Below are 19,478 nucleotides of genomic sequence, written 5' to 3'. Positions count from 1 at the left end.
GCAGGGAGCTGGGGTTGATGGGGGGAGGGAGCCACCATGTAAAGGCAGGCTCACACCAGAGCTGGCGGAGGCCAGGGTTGCTGCCTGACCGCCTATTTGTCGGTTCACAGGGACCTGGAGCGGGTAGGGGATGGAGAGAGCACCCAGGCAGGGCCCTAGGGCTCCACCTCCACCACTTTTGCTGAGTGATGAATGGACTTCGGGGCTTGGGTTTCCGTGGCCCTCGGGCACGCAGTGGGGTGGAGCTCTAGGCCTGCCTGTCCCAAGAGGGCTGGCTGGAAAGAACCTTGGAAGCCATACAGCACAGAGCGGGGAGTTGTTTCAGCTGTAGCTTGAGGAAGGGGTCCTCAGGAAAGAGACACTTTTTCCAGAGGGTTAACGGGAGAGGAAGGTTCTAGGTCTGTCCCCGTCCTTTGGCAAGGCATGAAGGGCTCCCTCACTAAATCCTTAATGAGCCCAATTACACTCTGGTATTTTCCCCCATGCCTGCCAACCTCTACCCTCCCACCTTCCCCAGCCAGGTCCTAGGCCCTGCCTCTGAGAAGGGAGCCCGGCTGGCTGGCCAACGTGGGGCTAGTCCCTGTCCCTCTGGGCTTCAGTTTTCCCTCTTTAAAGAGAGGGGGGTTGGGCTGGGCTAATCTCTTAGGTCCTTTGCAGGCACCTCCAAGCAGCTGCCTCTGAGGTGGGGCCTGGGGGAAGATGGGGCCGTACTGGTCTGTCTCAGCCACCAGAGAAAGGGGGGTGGGTTTGGAGAAAGAACTGCCCCTGGTGGGTGCCCCTTGCCCTCTGGGCGCTGTGCAAACAGCCTCCTTTAACCCTCACAACAACCCTGTGAGGCATTACAAGTGAGGAAACTGAGGCTCAGAGTCGAAAGGAGAGGCAGGTGAGTGGGGCCAGTCCTCTCTCATCCTGTGACACAGGGGGAGGGGGTGCACAGCCTGGGAGCCCCCATCCCACTCACTCACAGGATCCCCAGGAGCTGGGGATCCTGTCCCTCCCCACCAACCCCTCGGTAGAAAGAAGTGTCTGGAAGAAGAGAGGCCTGGTTTGTTCCTGTTCTAGTAGAGCATGGGCCCTCTGGGCTCCAGCTGCCCACTCAGTGCCCCTGAGGGGCCACCACTGAGCCTACCGGTCTCTCCTGTCACCTCCCCTCTCTCAAGGCTGACAACTTTCTAGGGTGAGGAAGGAGGAAATTAGCCACTTCAGTGCTTGGCCACCACAGGGTGGCATCTACCCCCCGCCATCCTGTGGGCTCGTAGAGCTGGAATCACAGCCAGGTCACACCTAAGCCTCCCCACTAGAGGAGTAGGATGGACATGCCAACCCCCAGCCCACACCCTCCCCACTTTGCCAAGGCACCAGCAGCTCCAGGTGCCAGGGCCCGGGGGTGGGGGTGGGGGTTTCCACTGGGCAAACCAAAGCAGGCATTTCTGTCTTCCTGTCCAAAGTGGTGACAGAGGCAGCCCATCACCTTCCCCTGGAGATGCTGGATGCCGGGGATTTCAGGAGTAAACTGGTTAAGAAGTGCTGAAAGCCAACTCTTGCTCCAAGAAAGGGAGAGAGAGGGCATGGGAGGTGAGGGAGAGCCATGGCCCAGAGATGAGGTCACCAACCCCCCGACCTTCCCTCCCCCAGTCTGCTCTGTCCTCATCCCTATAGGCTGGGTGTCCCAGAGGACCTCCTGCCATCCTGACACCCCCACAGGTGGGGGCTGCCTCTCTTAGGCATGGTACTCCCTCAAAAGAGCCTCATGCCACCCTCAGGAAGGAAGTCCTTCTTGCTATCTAACCTGCAACCCTCCTTACAGGGACACAGAGAAGCTGCCTCGAAGATGGTGAGGGGGACGGGCAGTTAGGAAGGCAATATTAGCCTTGGCACCCCGTTTTCTAGGCTCTGCTGCCAGGCCAGGCCTGGGAAACCTGATTGCTGTGCAGGACAGCCCTTTACCTCCAGCCCTCTTAGCATCAGGGCCCAGGATCTTGTGCCCGGGCCCCCAGATCCACAGCTTGCTTGCCCGGCCCAGGTCTCCACCGGCTGAGCGGAAGCTCCCCCAAGCCCCATTCCCTGCCCAAGAGGGCTCCACCACCGACACTTCCAAGCTAGGGCCAGGGTGTCCATCCAGGGAGCCAGAGGGAGGAAGGCTGAGAGTCCCAGACTGTTCGAGAGTTGTGGGTAGAAGGCAGGCCAGAAGGGCCCCACCTGTGCCCTCTGCTGAGGATGAGGCTACAGGCTTGAAGGGGGAAGTGTAGACAGCAAATGGAGGGGGCTAGCGAGTATGCTCTTTGCACCCCCAAAAAGACAACAGGAGATCTCCCCTCCCCTACTCCTTCCGTTCTATTTAATCCCAGGGGCTGATCTCGGTGGATTGATTCTGGGGTTCTCTAGACTCCTTAGGAAAAGAAAGTGAGTTATTTGTGGAGCCCCATCTCCAGATAATGGTCCCCTCCTGAGGGTGGGAGTCCCACCTTCTCTGCCCTGTGGTTTCCAGCCTCTCTTCCCCTAGGGGGACCTGGAAAGTCCTTCTTGCCATCACTCTTATTGTCTCCTCTCCCAACCTCGGGGTTTGGCTAAATTGTGGTTCTTGCCTGCCCACCACCCCACACCGCACAAGGTGGGGCTGGGTCTTTGCGGCTGCCCGCAGCCCTTCAGAGCCATCCCCAGCTGGCGCGGGCCCCCTCAAGCGCTCAGCCACAGCGGAGCTCTGTCCCGGATGGGGAGCCGGGAGTGCGGTCCCGCGGCCGGCGCCGGTGCCTACCTGAAGGGCGCTCCCGACCCGATCGCGGCTGCATCCCGCTCCCCACGGCCCCCCGGGGCGATCCGGATTCCTGGCTCCTGGAGGTGCGTGGCGGTTGAGTTCCGGCCTGCGAGTCCCCGGGCAGCCGCGGGGCTCCCGAGCCCGCCCCCGGCCGGCCGGCTCCCAGCAGGTGCCAGTAGCCGCGCCGCTGGGAAAGGAGCACAGAGGAGACCCCGGAAGGGAGCTGCACGGCGGGGATCCCTGGGAAGACAGGCAAGGGGAGACCCAGGAGTGCTCCCTGCAGAAGGGCTGGGCCCAGTGGTGAGTATTCTTACCCCTGGCTGGCAAGGCATGAACGGCCCTTGGCGTCTGGGGGGCCATAGAGCTCAGGGAAGGGAGTCCCAAAGTGGTCACCTCCCAGAGCTCTTTTGTGATCTCCCCACCTCCAGCAAATTGCCCCTGTTTTGCGGGGGGAAGCTGGGAGAAAAGGAAGAAGCTGACATTCAGGGAGCACCTACTGGGTGCCAGGAGGGATGACATTCAATCCCCATGAGGGCTCTGCCTGAACTGGTTTGATCCCCATTTTACAGACCAGGAAACTGAAAGATTGTAACTGGCCCAAGTCACACAGGAAGCGAGCACCAAGCGGGAGACTCCAGACTGCTCCTAGGATCCCTTTCCAGCGGGGGGAAACTTCACCGGTGTGTGTGGCTAGGGATCTTTCCTGATTTCTCCCAGGGCATCCGTACATGGTGTCCGGCCCAGAGTGGCAGAACAATGCAGGGGCATTAAGCTAAGCCGGGGTGGGCAGTAGGCAGGGGGCTGGAGGCACGACCCTCTGAGAGGGCTCTGCCATCTTTCTGTTAATGGAGAGGCAGTAGCAGGGTAAGAAAGCGAATCTCAAAGAAAGGGGGGTAGAAATGGCTCTTGTATGGGACTCACTCCCCATTGTGCTCAGGGCTGACCTCCTGTTTACCAGGCCCTGTAAAGGGGAAGTCCCACCACGGGGAGTCCTGGCCAAGCCTCACCCAGGGGCAGGGCCCATGGCTGCCACTCAGTTTCACAGAACTTCTTCCCGGTCCTCACACCCACCAGCTCACTCCTGTCTTGAGGCCTTTGCCCCTTCTGTTCCCTCAACCTGAAACCCTGAAACTGCTCCCCTGACCTTCACAGGCTCGTTCCCTTGTAGCTCAGGCCTTGGCTCCAATGTCCGCTCCCCAGGCCCCACTGTCCCAGCCCTATTATTCTTTGTTCTAGCCCTGGGCTACTTTCCTCCTGGCGTAACCCCCAAGATGTCCATCTTCTGCCTGGATACTTACCGGTCTCCGCCTTGAGGGCGTGCCCTTTGTCTCCCAGGTGTCCCAAGCACCAGCACAAAGCTTGATGGTAGCTAACAGATGCTCAATAAACAGCTGTTGAAGGAATGCATGGGTTCCTCCCCTCTCTAAAGGCAAATCCATATTACACTGCACACTTCAGCGGGGTGAACTGTATGCTCTGTGAATTACATCTTAATAGAGTAGTTACTATAAAAAAGCCCAGGGTGGGGCACACAGTCTCGGTGCACCTCGCCGTCCGGCCTCAAACTTGATCCTGTCACACTTCTGCCCGGCATAGTCCACATCCTGTGTCTGTCCATGGAGAGTCACAGTTGCTCAGACTTGGAAGGGGTCTTAGAGGTCATCCTGTCCCTTTGGTAACCTGTCCCTGACAAGCTACCCCCTGGCCTCTGCTTGCTTGCACATGTCCACGACAGGGAGCTCCCTGCCTTCCAAGACAGAATATTCCATTGCTGGGTGGTTCTCACTGACAGAAATCTCATCAGTATGCAGGCCTGAAAGCTACTTTCCTATACTGTTCCTCCATGGGTCCTAGATCCACTCCTTGGTCATGCAGAAGAAACACACATCACCTTCCCCAGCCCGCAGAGCATGGCTGGCAGCTTCTTCCTAAGGGGTCTCTTCTCCCAGTTAAAGAGACTGATTTCCCTCAAACTATTCTACCCCTGACATGGCCACCTCCTCCAGGAAGCCTCTCCTGTGTGCTCCCAGGACACTTTGTGTTGGTCCCTAACACTGTACTTTCCACGTTGTATTGAAATGTCTTCACCAAATCCTGCCCCAGCCACCCCTTTGCACTGAGGGCGGGTAGTTCTAGGTCTTTATTTACTCCCTTCTGCCCAGGACCTTACGTGGGGACCAACTGAGCTGAACTAAGCAATTAATAAAAATGTGTTTCTGGGGGTTTTATTATCCTAGTCCCAGCCCTCTAAACTGATTCAGACTTCCAATGTCCTCCATAGAACAGAACAAGAGAAGAAATCACTGCCCCCCATCTTCAACCCTGCTTTCTATGAGTGCTGTCCACCCCTTAACTTTTCTGCACTCTCGAGTTAGCTCCGTACAGAACTGGGGGGTGGGTGATTTCATGGAGCTCTTGTCCCATGATATGCCGGCGAGCTCAGCCTCCCCCCCGCCTCGTCGCCAAGAGAGTGGTTTCTTGAACTGTGAGCACCAGACCCAGGCTTGGGCTTGCTGGCGCTCCCGTTCTGCCCAGGGCCTGTTGAAATCATTCAGCAGGACCACAGGTGCGATCTTAGTGCCACAGCAGAAACGTGGCTTCACCTAGACACCTAGGAAAAACACACCCCAGAACCCAACCCCGCACACAGACAAAACACCGTCCTTAACTGTGGGCCTTCTGTAACCTGCACTCTTCCCACACCTTTATCCCCCCATAGTCAGGAAAGGTTGGTAGGTATTCTGCTCCGTACTTTGAAAATAAGGAAAGGGAGGCTCTGAGAGGTTAGTTCAACTGCCCGAGGTCACACAGCTAGAAGGGGTAGAGTTGAAACCCATCTGCTTGACTCTAAGCCCTAGGCTCCCTTTGCTCCAGGTCCTGATGCCTCTCAAGCCTTTATCTGAAAATGCCCCAAAATTAGTTTCCTCTAACAGCAGGGGGAGGAGGAAGGAAACACAGAAAGCTTCTTCATTATAATGAGACCTAGAGGCACCTGGTGGTGGTGCTCCTGCTCCCTTGTCCACCTACCACTCCTCGGAGGAGGACTTCAGGCCCCGCGTTATTGCCTTCCCCTCCATTCCCGCCCAAAAATGACCCTTAGTCCAGATAAAGCTACCGAGTCTCTAGTCGGGCGCTCAGTCCTCGCTGTACCCCAGTCTCATCCCGTTATCATCTCTTCTTCTGCCTTGTCTCTGAGGAATCCCCAGCCCTAGAACAGTGCCTGGCACTCCCTAGGCAACCAATCCATGTTGCTGGATATGAGGAACGAACGGACTCTCGTTTCGAGGACCAGAAATGGGTTGGGCTTCTTATTCTGGCTGTGTGGACTGAGACAAGTGACTTTCCCTCTCTGAGCTTCAGTCTCCTTATCTATAAACGGGGCAATGAATCCATAACAACCAAGCCCAGGGTAATGTGAGCCCATCCCAGCAGAGTACGTGACGTCTTATGCATCCAGTTAGTAATAGGAACATCATTAATGAGGTGTTAGGGTCCCTGCTTGAGAGACAGGGCACTGGGGCTCAGAACTGGGATGGGATTTATGTAGCCCATGGTACCTGCTTGGAATTGGTCTACACAGGACAGGAGCTTGGTTGTGCCTGCCTTTAAGCTGACCTTCTTCCCAGCCCCCTGGGGCCTTCCCTGAGCGCTCAGTAAATTTAATTTCTACCCCAAAATTATGAGATGGTCATACTAATCATTCATAGTAATAATACCAAGAGCTCCAGCTGAAGCAAAGCCTGTGGCAAAGGAGCTCAGGCAAGGAGCCCTAGACCCCTGCCCAGCCAGCAGCTTCTAGTCTGCTCATGGCCTCAATCGGGGCTGGGGTATGCAGAGTGGTTCTGGGCCCCTGGGTTCCAGGAGGGTAAGAGAAGTCCCAACCTCAGATGGGCCTGTTCCATCTATCACAGCTCCCTTCTGTTCTGTCGCGGAAAGGGCAAACTCACTAAAGACTTGAACCAGTCCGCCATGATCCCTCCCCCAACGGGGCCAGCCTTTTGCCTCCTAAAATAGCCCAGAGCCACCATGTGCCCAGGGCGGCTCCCCACTGGTTGCAAATCCCCCTGAAATTAAATCCCCATCCTGCCCCAAGCAGGACGGCACCACCTCCTATCCTGCTGAGCTCCAGGGCTGGCCAGGCTCCCCCCAGTGGAAACCGGGACAGTCGTCCTTCACGGTGACCGAGACATAAATCCCCAAATAATGAGACAGGCGCTGGGAACACAGAACCAGACACGGTGTTAATTGGTTCACTTCTGGGCAGGCATGATGTGGAGGCCACAGCAGCAGGCCTCGGTTTCCCAGCCAGCAAAATGGGGTGGGGGGCAGTGATGACGTCCTGCGCCCCTGGCTGGGTGGATTTCCTGTGCCTCTGACCAGCCTCCCATCCAGACCCACCAGTAGCTCTTTCTGACCTGGCCAGAACGCTAACTTCTCAGATGTAAAAGGGAAGGATCAGGGTCCACTCGTCCAGGTCTCAAGGTAGGGAAGCCCAATTCATCCCTCCTATGGTCTAGAACCATCTTCTTCCCACTAAAACCAAACCAAAAGGCTCAGTCCACCTCAGCCTGCAGGAGGAAAGGGTGGGGAGGCAGGAGGGCCCAGTGGAGCCTCCCTGCTCCTCGTGTGAGGCCGGTGATGGATTCTTGGACGAGCATGAGGTCCTCAGTGTGTAGTGATCAGGATGAGATTATCACATTAAACTTTAAAAGTCTTTGCTCAAAAAGCAGCAGCAGCAGCTGACACCCTCAACTCCCCCGACTGCCACCATCACCCTCTCTTGGACCATGGCCAGATGAGCTCCAGATCCTGGCCACTTGGAGGCTCCACTGCACCTGGCTAGAGGCAGGGGGATGGACAGAATGACCTCTCCAGGCCTGGGCTGCTTCTGAGTTGTGGTGAGCCGACAGGGGGAGGAGCCGAGGGAGAGGGGTGAGTATTGTCTGGGGGAATGGAGTTTGGAGGGCCTCCGGGGAACCCAAGTAAGTTGGGATCAGGCAAACCTGCACTGATCAGATTACAACTCTGCCACTTACTACCCCGAGCCTGGGAACATGCCCCTTTGCTCCACACCTCAGTCTCCTCGTCTGTGAAATGGGGATAACAATGACAATAACGGATAATAACAGCCCCCGACCCAAGGCTGACAGCTGAGATTAACTAGGACAACATACAGACCAACCTTTTCAAGCTAGAAAGAGCCATGACAGTGAAGGATGACATTGTTAGTTACAGAGGGAAGGACGGCGATCAGACTACAGAAAGAACTTTCTCCCAGCTGTGCACTGCAAACCAGTGAGGCAAGAAGAGAGGCCAGGCACACAGGCCTGGGTGGGATGCCGAAAACATCACGCATGATCCCCCCCGCCCTCCCCGTCCAGGAGCCCATCCCCATGTCCAGACCAAACCCTTCCCTTCCTGCCCATCACCTTGCCTCCAGGGCTGCCAGCCTGTCCCCTCTCTTTCCCAGTCCAAAGCTGTATCCAACTCGTGTTTGTTGCCAACACAAAGGAAATTATTTCAGTCCTCTCACCTGGCTTGGCAAAGTTGCCCGGGTTGTATAGGAGAGGCCAGAGCTGGAGAAGAAGCTGGGAACTGGGGTGCCCACAGAAGGGTGGCCCCCTCCCCCGAATATTGCTTCAATAGCAGCAGTCGAGAAGGCAGTCGGCCTACTGGGGGGACTTCCCAATACAGCCCCTGGGAGGGAAGGGAAAGGCTGAGGGCCTGGGGGTCCTCACCAGGACCTTGGCTACCTTCCCTCTTACTTAAAGACTTGCATTCAGAGCATGGCCGGGAAAGGCCCTGACTACCAGCCAGGATCAACCCTGCAGAAATTAAGATCTTTGAATTTTCTTGACCCGCCCTTCATTTCCTGATGCTCCTACTTAGTCTGTTCAACAGAATCCTCCCACTCTGGCCCACCCCACTGGACCTTGGGGCCCGTCCCCTTCCTTAGTGTGAGAGGCTGGATCCAGAAGGATGGAGGCAGGGAGAGGCTAAAAATGACCCTGAGATCCCAAGTTCACCCTGAGCAGGAAGGAGGGAGATGGTGTGGTGGCCCTGGTCTACCTTGCTGGCCAGGGAGAAGGGCCAACCACATCAAGGAGTCCTCCCCTCAAATCGGCTGGTGGGCGGAAGTATGCGGCCCTCACAGGCCATGAAGGAAGCCTTTCAAAAGGTTCTGAGAACAGCCCTAGGAAGGGCTGCGTCAACATGTCCCAGGCCCCGCAGGCCCTATGTCCGGCCCCTGGGGCTGCTCAATGGTCTGAGCTGGGAGGCAGTGTGGGGCCCAGGGCAGGAGTCTTCAGACTTTGGAGGAGTGGCTTCACCTCTCTGATCTGTAAAATGGGCCCACGGTATCCACATCATGTGGTTGTTGGGGAAAGGAAGGGACAATGTAGGGAGATGCTCCCTTTGTGCCTGGCAGAGTAAGGGGCTCAGGAACTCACAGAATAAAGATCTGTTGGACACCAGCCACAGGCCAGGCCCTCCATTCTTCGCCCAGGGGATCCAGCACCGAACAAAAGTCCCGAGGGGCTGTTATGGAACTTTTGATCCAGGGGGATCATGGGTCACGGTCTCTAAGGAGATAACCACACAAGGATAGGGAGGATGAGTGACCAGGATAAGCCTCTCTCAAGAGGGGGACAGTTCAACCCAGACCTGGCTGATGTGAAGGACAGGCCTGCCTCAGGGTCCTCAACCATGGTGGTCCACTGGAATCACAGGGGCAGCTCTGAAAGCTTCTGATCGCTGGGCTCCTCCCCAGGGGGTCCTGACGGGACAGGGCTGGGGTGCCACCTGGACTGCGGGATCTTAAATCTTGCCCAGGTGATCCTGATGTGAAGGCAAAGGTGAGAACCCCTATCCTTGCAGTTTTCCCAGAGGCCTGTCTATGTGAGTGGGACCTGGGGAGCTTGTCCAGCATCCTGGGCTGGGCCGCAACCCTCAGGGGGTCAGATTTAGGGGCTGGGGTGAGATCCAGCATCTGCCTCTCTAACAAGCACCCAGGTGATTTGGAAGAACAGGTGGGTCTAGGGACACATCTAGGGGACAAAGTCTGAGCTCCAAGCTTGGCAATGAAAACCCCCCACTACGAACTCCTGCCATGACCCCATGTCACGACCCGCTGCTCTGGGACACACTGACCCCTCTCTGCCCTCAGCCTGGGAAGTGCCTCTTTTCCCCCAGTAAGGTCCTGAGTGTACTCCTAGGGTGATCATGGAACCCGAAGGGCCCCACTGTTGTGGGCTTGGGATCTGTTTCCTCACTGCTCTTGACCCCTTGGCCAGAATCCTTGTGCCATTCTGCCCATGCTTCCTGCCCAGCCAGACCCTAGGCTCTCTCACATGGCATCCAGCCTGGCACCCTGCAGGGTATGTCTCATCCTAGTTGAAGGAATACCAAATCTACCCACAGCACAGCTGTCCCCACAGCTCAGCAGGGTTGTGACCTGCTCCGAGGGTTCCTTGCTCCATCCCTCCTCCCAGGTCTCCTCCTCCCATCTCCTCTTGTGGAATCTGACTTCTTTCTCTCCTCTAGTACCCTTAGCCCTGCCCTGAGGGCCAAGCCCTGGGATGGGAGACACCGCACACTTGTGTTCTCCAAGGCTTGGGCGTGTCAGAAGACACCCCTATCCCTGCTGAAGAATCAGGGTCCGCCCACTTCAGGTGACTGGCATGATGGCCACCTCTTTCTTTTGGGAAGCAACATGGTATAGCCATAATGCCTGGGTTCAGTCCTACCTCTGCCACTTTCTAACTGTGTGACCTTGGCCACCTCTGTGCCTCAGTTTCTCCACCTGTAAAATAAGAATAAAAAAGGGTACCTGTCTTAGAGGGTCACTGTGGGGATTAAATGAGCCAATAGTCATTAAGTGTACGGCAAACAGGCACACGGTAACCACTATGTGTGTCTGTTAAATAATTTTAAAAACACACGATTCTATGAAGGTGATGCTTCGTCCATCAATGATGTGGGTCCTGACAACACAGCAGGTCTGGGAGGCAGGGATTAAGATTCCATTTTACAAGTGAGGAAACTGAGAACAAGGAGAGGAAGGGACTCCCTGAGCCGACACCCAAACCTCACGTCTACAGCCCTTGGAGCCTTCTCTTTCCCGGCACCCCCGCACTCCTCACTCCTTAGGCGCCCGGCCTAGCCCAGGTAGGCTCTGTGCCCGGCACTGACAGAGAACCCTTTGTACCCCTGCCCAGGGTCACACCCTGAGCTCAGAGCCACGGCCAGACAAGCACCCTGTGTCTGGGGCTGTTTCACCGTCAGGCCTGCGGTCGTCCTGGCCTCTCCAGCCACGTGCTCTGGCTGGGCGGATGCAAAGGCTGCCCCCACCCCTTCCAGCCCCCACCCCCACCCCAGCCTCAGCAGAGTATCCCTGACCCTCCCTCAGCTGCATTCAGCCAGGAGACAGACTGGGAGGCAGCCCCAAGGAAAACACCCCACTCTTGGTCTCCACCTTGTGCAAATTCCGGGTGGCCAGACTCTAAGGTGTCTGGGGCCCCAGAGGAAGGGACAGGCAGGGCTGAAGCGGTGGGGAATGACATGGAGGTTATTCTGGTTACCCTTCTGTCTCCCTAATCTTTCTTCAATCTGTTGGCTTCTCTTTACCACCTGGACTGGCATAATGGCCTTCTCACCAGCCTCCCTGCCTCCGCTTCTCCATCTTTTACCTTCCCAGTTTATTCTCCACACATCAGAAGGAGCCTTTAAAAAGGGAAATCCGGGGGCGCCTGGGTGGCTCAGTGGGTTGAAGCCTCTGCCTTCGGCTCAGGTCATGATGCCAGGGTCTTGGGTTCGAGCCCCACACTGGGCTCTCTGCTCAGCAGGGAGCCTGCTTCCCTCTCTCTGCCTGCCTCTCTGCCTACTTGTGATCTCTGTCAAATAAATAAATAAAATCTTAAAAAAAAAAAAAAAAGGGAAATCCGATTACGTCCTTCTCCTGCCCTAAACCTCCAAGGGCTTCTCCCTCACCTTCCCCTCAGGAGAATCCTTATCCTCAGCCTGGGAGATCTGACCATCTCCTCCAAACCCTCTTCCTCTTCCAACTTGCCCTTCCACTGGATTCCTCCCACAGATTTACTGAGCTACAAACACACCTCTCCAGCTACAGATGTTACCTGTAGAGCTAACACTGACAACAGCTAGAACCAGATAAAAGAAAAACTCCTCGTTGACTGAAATGGACAGAATTACCCAGTGTTGGCCACAAATGTTTCTTAAAATTTAAATTCTTCCAAAATCAGATGCATTTACTCAGTCACACAAGGGCTGAGATTAAGGTCAGGAGCCTTCGGTGGATGCCGAATTGATTGATGGAACAAATCTCGACAGTAAAATTTATACAGCACTGATGCCGGTGAAAATAATTTCAGTAAAATTAAAATGGAATTTTGAAAAAACGGGAATGTGTTCAGCCGTACCATATAGAAAAAATGGAAAAGTTGGATCAAGGAATTAAGTTGGGTGAAAAGAGTTCAAACTGGGAACCACTTTCTAAAGAAGTCTTCAGTGCTGGTATGTTTTGGTTTAAAATGTTTGCATTCAAAACATCCTAGGGGTCCAAATGTCCAGGTCAAAAGATCCTGTGCCGTTCTGATGTTTTTGTACTCCTCCCTCCCCTGCTCAGGATACACTGGCCACACTGGGCTCTTTCTCTCCCTGGAGCACCTCGAGGTGCCCCTGACCTTGGAGCATTCTCAAACACTCTTCTTTCTGCCTGGAACAGCGCTCTTTCCCTCCCAGCCCCTACCTTGCCTTCTCATGGCTGATACAAAAATGCCACCTCCATGAGCTGTCTTCCCTCACTGCCCTCCTTAAGGTGGATTTCTTTCCTGCCTCCTTGCCCTCCTTCTTCTTCATTCTGTCTTATACCCCCCTTGAATTCCCAGGGCAAGCCTAGCAAGTGTAATACACAGTAGGTGCTCAATAAATATTTGTGGGATGAATGAATAAATCAGTGTCATGACAGTGGGGGACAGGGGAATGGGCTGGAGCTCACAAGGGGCCTTGGGAGAAAAAAGGGACAGGACAGAGACATACCCTTTCACCTCTATCGCCACCCCTGCCCCCCTTACTCATGATACCAAGTTCCAGAGGAGCCCATAAGCAAGAGAGAAAAGAGAAGACAATGTTGGACCTGCTTCATCCCTGCCCCTTGCCCAGCTTCCCAAGGCCTGGGTCCCTGTGCCAACTGGCCAGCTGTCCCCCAGCTGGGCTGCCCCCCCCACCACCTGGCTCCCACTTTTGGCTGTGGGCTGGGCTATTTGGGGAAACTTCCTGATCTCCCCTCTGGCCTCGCCACCTCCACACCTCATCCTGAAGCCCCGGAATAGTTGTCCCAGCCTCAACCTAGGGACAGCCGCATTCCCAGTTAGCACCCAGATGGTTGAAACCATGTCTAAAAGCTTCTCATGTCCCTCTCCCCTCAGGAGGCTGCTAACTAGGACAGCAGATCTCAGAACGAGGTCACAAGAATGCTACCTGCCCCTACACTCCCTTTCCAACCGGAGGCACATGGGCGGGGACCAGAAGTCTCCACGGCAGGCCATGGAGGATGGAGGGTATGTGGGGGAGGGTGAGATGTGGAGAGAAGTGGGTTCTGTTTGCTCAGGGGGCAGCTCTGGCCCGAGCCGGGGAGGAGACCTGGTTTCAAGACCGGACTCTGCCTCAATGGGGATTTCATCACTCTGCAGCTGCTCAGAGGGTAGGGCGAGACGGTGCTGTACATAGTACAGTACCACAGTCCAGGAACAGACCTCAGGGTCCCCGGGAGATGGTTCTGGGACAGATCCCTGGAGGCCGCAAGCCCATCAGAGGACTAGTTCTCTGTCCCAGTATCACGCTAGCCCTGACTCAACCCTCAGCACTGACAGTAGTTAGGCAGGTGTGCAGACTTCTCCCACTTTCTGAAGACCACCCCTGACATGTTCCTCTTTGGGAACCCCCAAAGAACCTGAGGGGCCCAGTTCTCAATACCGTCTCCAGGTAGTTCCCCTCCCCTTGGTGAGGGATGGGGGTGGTGAGCAGTGTGGCTCATACCTCCCCACCCTGCCCGTCCTGAGACCAGGAGGGGAGGAAAGTCTGAGGTCCGAGGATGGAGAAGAGGCAGGTGGGAACCTGGGGGGAGGGCAGTGACGGTGGTGGGACAGGGTAGGCCCCGGGCTGGCCTCTCGCTGGGGCGTCTGAACTGGGGAGAACTATCTGTGGATTTGGTCCTCTCCCCACCCAAGGAAACCTTACTCAAAAAAAACAAACAGCCAACACACCTGCTCCTGTGCAAGAGGCCAAAGCAGTGAGGAAAGGCCAGGCTGAGATGGGGGCCTGGGGAGAGGGCAGGAGGCAGAGCAGGCCCCTAGCCCTGGGCCAGTTGGTGGAAGTTGTTTGGAACAGGGTGGGGAGTATGCTGGTGGTTTGGAGCAGGAAGCTGGGGCCTGGGGTGGGTACGTTGAGCTTGGTTGCTTCGAGGAAAAGTATCAAGTCAGCCCCACTCTGGTCAGTGCCTTTTCTGAGGGAGACTCCAAGTCCCCAACACCCTTCCTTCAGCTCAGATCAACCAGACAGACAAGGGGCTTTCTTATTTGTGACTCGGAACCCCCAGCTCTTCTCCCCAGCTATGACCCTGGACCTTGTGGCTGGAGAAGAAGTCTGGAACCAAAGCCCCCACGTTCTGAAGTTCCTGACAGAGCAGCTGGGGAAGGTGGGCTGGCGTCCGTCCTCTCCAGAACCTGGTATTTCTCCTCCCCCAGCAGTGGAGTGGTCCAGACAGGAGGACAGCTTCGTCACCTTCTATACACCCTGGCTGTCCTGCTCCTCTGGGACACGTCCCGAGAGTAAGACAGACAGGGATCGGACAGACACCCACCCAGACTTAGAGGCAGAGAGGGAGAGAGGTAAAGACAGAAAGACGGACTCAAGAGATGCCGTTCACTCAGAGACACAGAGCTGAGATGAGGAGAGAGCCTGGGAGAAGAGTGTGCGTGTGTGATAGAGACAGAGAGGCAGAGACACACAGAGAAAAAGAGAGAAAGAGAAAGAAAGACACACAGAAAAAGAGATGGATCCAGAGATGGGGAGAGAAAAGGAACAGAAGGAAATGAAAGGCATAGACACAGGGGAAGGACCAAGCAGGAGACCCAGGGACAGATGCACTTACAAGCTGAGAGGCAGAAAGAGACGCATAGAGCTACGCAGGGACAGACGGATGGAGTGAGACTCAGAGGGGCCAGGGACACTCCAGACAGATTTGGGGGAGGGGCAGAGGAGCCAAATGTCGAGTCCAGTGAGGTTTGCAGGGAGCCACAGGAGGGCACTGCTGCTGTCTTCTGTCCCCAGCACCGAAGCTCTGTAGGAGTCTGGCCCCCAGCCACCCCCAAGTAAGCCAACCCTTGGCCACTGGAGCTGGCAGGTCACCCAAGGTGAATGAAAAGTCACCGATCGGGGAGGGTGACATGGTGGCTGTGGTGGAGGCAGGCGGGTGGCCCAGGTGCATGTGTCAGCATGGGCCTACAGGGGCCCCATCCCTGACATTGCCCTCAGAGCGGAGTTTAGGGGTGTGCCAGCGCGGACAGTGCCATCTGCGAGCTCATGAGGGGGGACACGTATGCCTGGCTGTGTGAGAGTGTCCGAGGGTCAATGTGCCTGCGTCCAGCTCCACCAAGTCCTCCAGGGCGCCAACAGAGGCCAAGGTGGCAGGTCTGGTCCTCAAAGAGCCCAATCAGAGTTGAGGAGCGTAAGAGATGGCCACAAAAAGGCCGTGCATCTCTCTCCTCTGAACAGACGGCATGTCCAGGTGCCACAGGGCACTCTACTGGAGTCGAGACCAATGTGCCGTTCATTCCCACCAGGGATGACCCCCACTGCCTGGCCAGCTGGCCCCCACACGCTTCTCCAGCCAAAGCCCAAGATTCAAACTTACAGGAGGACCCACGTTACAGACCCGTGGGCCCTTCCTCGCTGTGGGCATCTCTCTCTCTGAGAAGGGCGGTGGGAGGGGTGGTGGGGTCCAGCCCTGACCTCCCCCCTACAGCCTCACAGCCCTCCCCCCTGCTGCGGCAGCTCGGCTGAGCTCCTGGGGCCCAGAGAGTGTCCACACCCTCCCCGTGCTCAGGAGACAACCGACTCTCTCCCTCTCATCCATTCCCACTTAAACATCACAGGACATTTGAAAAAATCTGTCCCAATTTTGGGGTGGAGAATGAGGTCAGTGAGCCCAAGTGGGAACTGCTTGTTAGTGACAGCTGACAGTCTCCATTTCACCTTGAAGCTCCTTTCTGGTCCAGGGGGGTGTGTCCTAAGCCTGGTTTTGCAGGGGTGCTGCTTGAAGGGGCGGGGAGGGGCAGGGAATGAGTGAGCAGGAAGGGAATTCATGAAACAGCAGCGTCAGTCATGGTCACTGCCAATCCCACTCCTAACATTTGTAGGGCCTGGGGCAGGAGAATGAGTGAGGGCCCACCTATCCAGGACTAAATATTTAAAAGTTAGAAATCGAGCCAACACACTCTCAATGACAATGTGTTCTAACCTCCCATCTTGACAAGGATGCTCTCATAACAACCTAGAAGACCAGGTTCCAATATAGATTTCTCCGACTCCAGGGAGTTTTGTGGGAGAATAACGCTGTGCGGGGAGAGCTCCTTTCTGCACTGCAAGGGACGCTGATGCACGTGTGCAGATGCCCAGCCTCACGTCCGGGCTCCGTCCTCATGCCTGGCAAAGAGCTGCCCCTTAGCCGTCATCAGTGACCCTTCAAGTTCAGGGGAGCCCACGCTAACGACATAACCTGCTTTGAGAACCGGCCCAGGGCAGAAGTTTGCACAGGCTGGCAGCAAGCTTGTGACCATCTGGGCAGGGACCTCCCAAGTCACAGATCTGGGGAATGTGATCTTGATGGGGACATACAGCCTCTTCTCCTTGGCCTTGCTGACCCCTCAGCCCACAGGGAGAGGGCTGGCCAGAGGGGGATGCAAGCAGAGCCCTTGAAATCACCAGTGGGGACACAGGTTCTCCCTCCCCTGCTCAGGTTTAAGGGTGATTACCAGAGCCAGCCTTCCCCAGCAGCCTCCAGAGCTTGGGCCAGGGACTGAAGCTGTCTTTCCATTGGAGGGCGGCTTGGACAATCCCCAAACAGGACTTTTAGTCACTTGTATTATTTATCTTCCTGGAAAAATTTAGTGCAGCTTGATCCCAACTTGTAGATTTCTGGTGGCAAGGAGGACAGGGAAGTGATGGCAACAGGCTTTTTTTTTTTTTTTTTTTTTTTTTCCCAGTTGGGTCTCTAAGCCACTCTGTTCTCTTAAGGCATAGCCCCAAGTGGGCTCCAGCTGCCAGTGGCCCCTGCCCTGCTGGGCAGCCCCCTTCTTCTCCAAAAGAGGAGAGTGGCCCTGGGCAGCCCAGATGGGTCTAGCTGAGATCCAGGGACCAGCAGGGGGCAGGGACTGGAGGGGTGGTGGTGGTGAAGGGCATTGCTCTCTCTGGCCAAGTTTATAAAAAACTCCTCCCCCCGCCACCGCCCCCGCAGATCGGCTTTGCTGTCCTACATGGAGGGGACACTCATACTTGTTGAGCTCTCACCAGGCCGCCAAGCAGTATGCTAAGCGCCCTCCCTGCATATTCTCATTTAATCCTTGCAGGCACCCTATGAGTTGGGTTCTATTATTATCCCCATTTTACAGGTGGAGAAGCAAATTCAAAGAGGTTAATTAAGAAACTTGCCCAAGGTCACACGGTAGGTACAGGTGATAGAGCTCAAGTCTAACTGACCACAACAACCCTGCTTTTTCCACTATAGCACACTGCCTCCCAGAAGAAGCGGGCACAGAAGCAGAAGGGATGAAGGTCAGATATGAGAAAGAACTTCCTGACGATGATAGTCTGTGTGGTGGAAGAAGACAACGGAATGGGGAAACTAGACACACACAGGAAGCCCTCCCACCTCCGTTGGATTTCCATCTGTCCCTGGGCTTGGGATGATCTCTAGAAGGTCTGTGGGGTCCTGGCTGGATCCAGAGGACACCATCCTGACCTCCCTTTTTTCTACAGTCCGGGGTCCTCTGCTCTATCCCAGCCCAGCACCAAGGCCCAAAGTCTGACTCTCCTTTGTGGCTCTGAGCATGACATCTGAGCTGTCGGCCCCACACCTCCTCTTCCAGGAAACCCTCCTTGAGTACTAGGAGGCAGGACCCCTTTCCTACAACCCAAACCCCAGCGTGGAGCTTACAAATGCACTCTGCGTCTGCAGGAAGACTCCCTTCGGTGATCACCTTTTCCACCTCGCTCTGGGACATGAACACAGAAAAGACACAGGCAGTCTCCAGGCTCTCTGGGCTCCCCAAATCGTCTGGATGATCCCCGGCTCCCTCACCCCCACTCACCCACGCATAACATATATTTGTTACCCAGGTGTAACAAATGATGCGGTTGCCCGGAGCTTACCAGAAAACCTGGGTCCCGGCTCAGCTGTGCACTCTCACCTCATTTACCCACAGAGCAGACGATGTTTGGGTCACCCCCATCACTCCCTAAGGGCTGGGAGAGGATGCCGCACTTGGATGAGGCCCAAGGAACCCAAGTCAGTGAGTGGGTCGTCACCAGGAGCCTTGCAGTCAGTACCCCCAACCTAATGCTCTCCAGAAAGCCAGTGCCTAATGCCCGGCTTTGTCCCTTCTCACCCCTCAGAGCCCACCGGGGCATCAAGGATAACCAGCCGGGAGCCTCCAAACTTCTCCAGAGTTTAGTCCCACCCGCTAGCTGCCCAGCATCCCTGCGCAGAGCCAAAGGGTTGTCCTCGCTGTCCCTTGGGGTCTCCCAGTCTTGAGACCAGGGCATAGGACAAGTGGTGGGGCTGCCTTGTTCTCCCCGAGCTGCCCTCGAGGTCCTCAGCGTGGACTAGTCCGCGTCGCTGACTTACCTGCAGGGCAGAGACGGAATCCGCCGCGGCCACCTGCTCTCGCTGCGCTCGGGAGCGCGGCGGCTTGGGGCTGGCCGGGGGAGGGGGCGGGGCCCGGCTCGGGGGCGGGGTCCGGGAGGGGGAGCCGCGGCGGAGCCCCTCCCTGAGTCGTGGTTGGTCCGGGTGGGCGGGTTCATTCGGGTGGGCTGAAAGGGAGGAGAGCTTCGGGGCCACTAGGGAAGGTCAGGAGCTCTGGCTTATTGAGTGCTGAAAAGGTAGGTTGCCTGCGTCCTGAGGACTCCACGAACCCCCCTGCTTCGGGCAGCCTAGCCCACATGGCCGGGAGGCCGTGGCTCCACATGAAGACCCTTCACCAGAAAAAGAAAGCTTTGGAACCTCTCGTGGCCTGAGTTTTCCCTTCCATCCTAGCTCAAGAAAGCTCTCCCAGCCTGGCAAGGTGGGTGCGAGACAGGTCACCCAGTCTAAAGTCCGGGCCCCCCCATCCAAAGGGCAGTGGCATAGGGGTCTAGGCCACTGAGAGGACCATTAGGTGCCCGGGTTGTCTTTAACCTCCATCCATCTCTCCCTGCAACACTAGCCCCTGCCCCCAACGCCAGCTCAAGCCCCTCAGCTGTCACCGTTTAGCCCTGGAATGACAGGCGTTCAGACTCCGTGCTTCCAGCCACATTCAAGGCCACTGAGCTTAGCACCCCTGGGCCCCTGCCCCCCTCCCTCGGCCCCCAGTCGCTAATTTTATTGACCTGTAAAAGGCACGTTGTTGGCAGGGGAGATAACTGAAGGCGAAGTGGGAGTGGATGGGCA

At 56.3% G+C, this 19,478-nt stretch overlaps 1 protein-coding gene across 6 annotated transcripts in view; it reads right to left on the bottom strand.

Moving 5' to 3' along the window:
• Nucleotides 1-18,735, bottom strand: part of ZNF385C (zinc finger protein 385C) — a 50,831-nt gene extending 32,096 nt beyond the window's left edge. For all 6 annotated transcript variants that reach the window (XM_047707887.1, XM_047707892.1, XM_047707888.1 and 3 more), the window contains exon 1: nt 18,678-18,735. The gene's annotated coding sequence lies outside the window, so the exon portion shown is untranslated. The remainder of the gene's footprint in view (nt 1-18,677) is intronic.
• Nucleotides 18,736-19,478: the final 743 nt, after the last annotated feature.

The sequence above is a fragment of the Lutra lutra genome, chromosome 16 (assembly GCF_902655055.1).
Source record: "Lutra lutra chromosome 16, mLutLut1.2, whole genome shotgun sequence".
In the NCBI taxonomy this organism is placed as follows: Eukaryota; Metazoa; Chordata; class Mammalia; order Carnivora; family Mustelidae; genus Lutra; species Lutra lutra.
The sequence above is the reverse complement of the archived record's forward strand: the minus strand, read 5'-3'. Positions and strand labels throughout refer to the sequence as shown.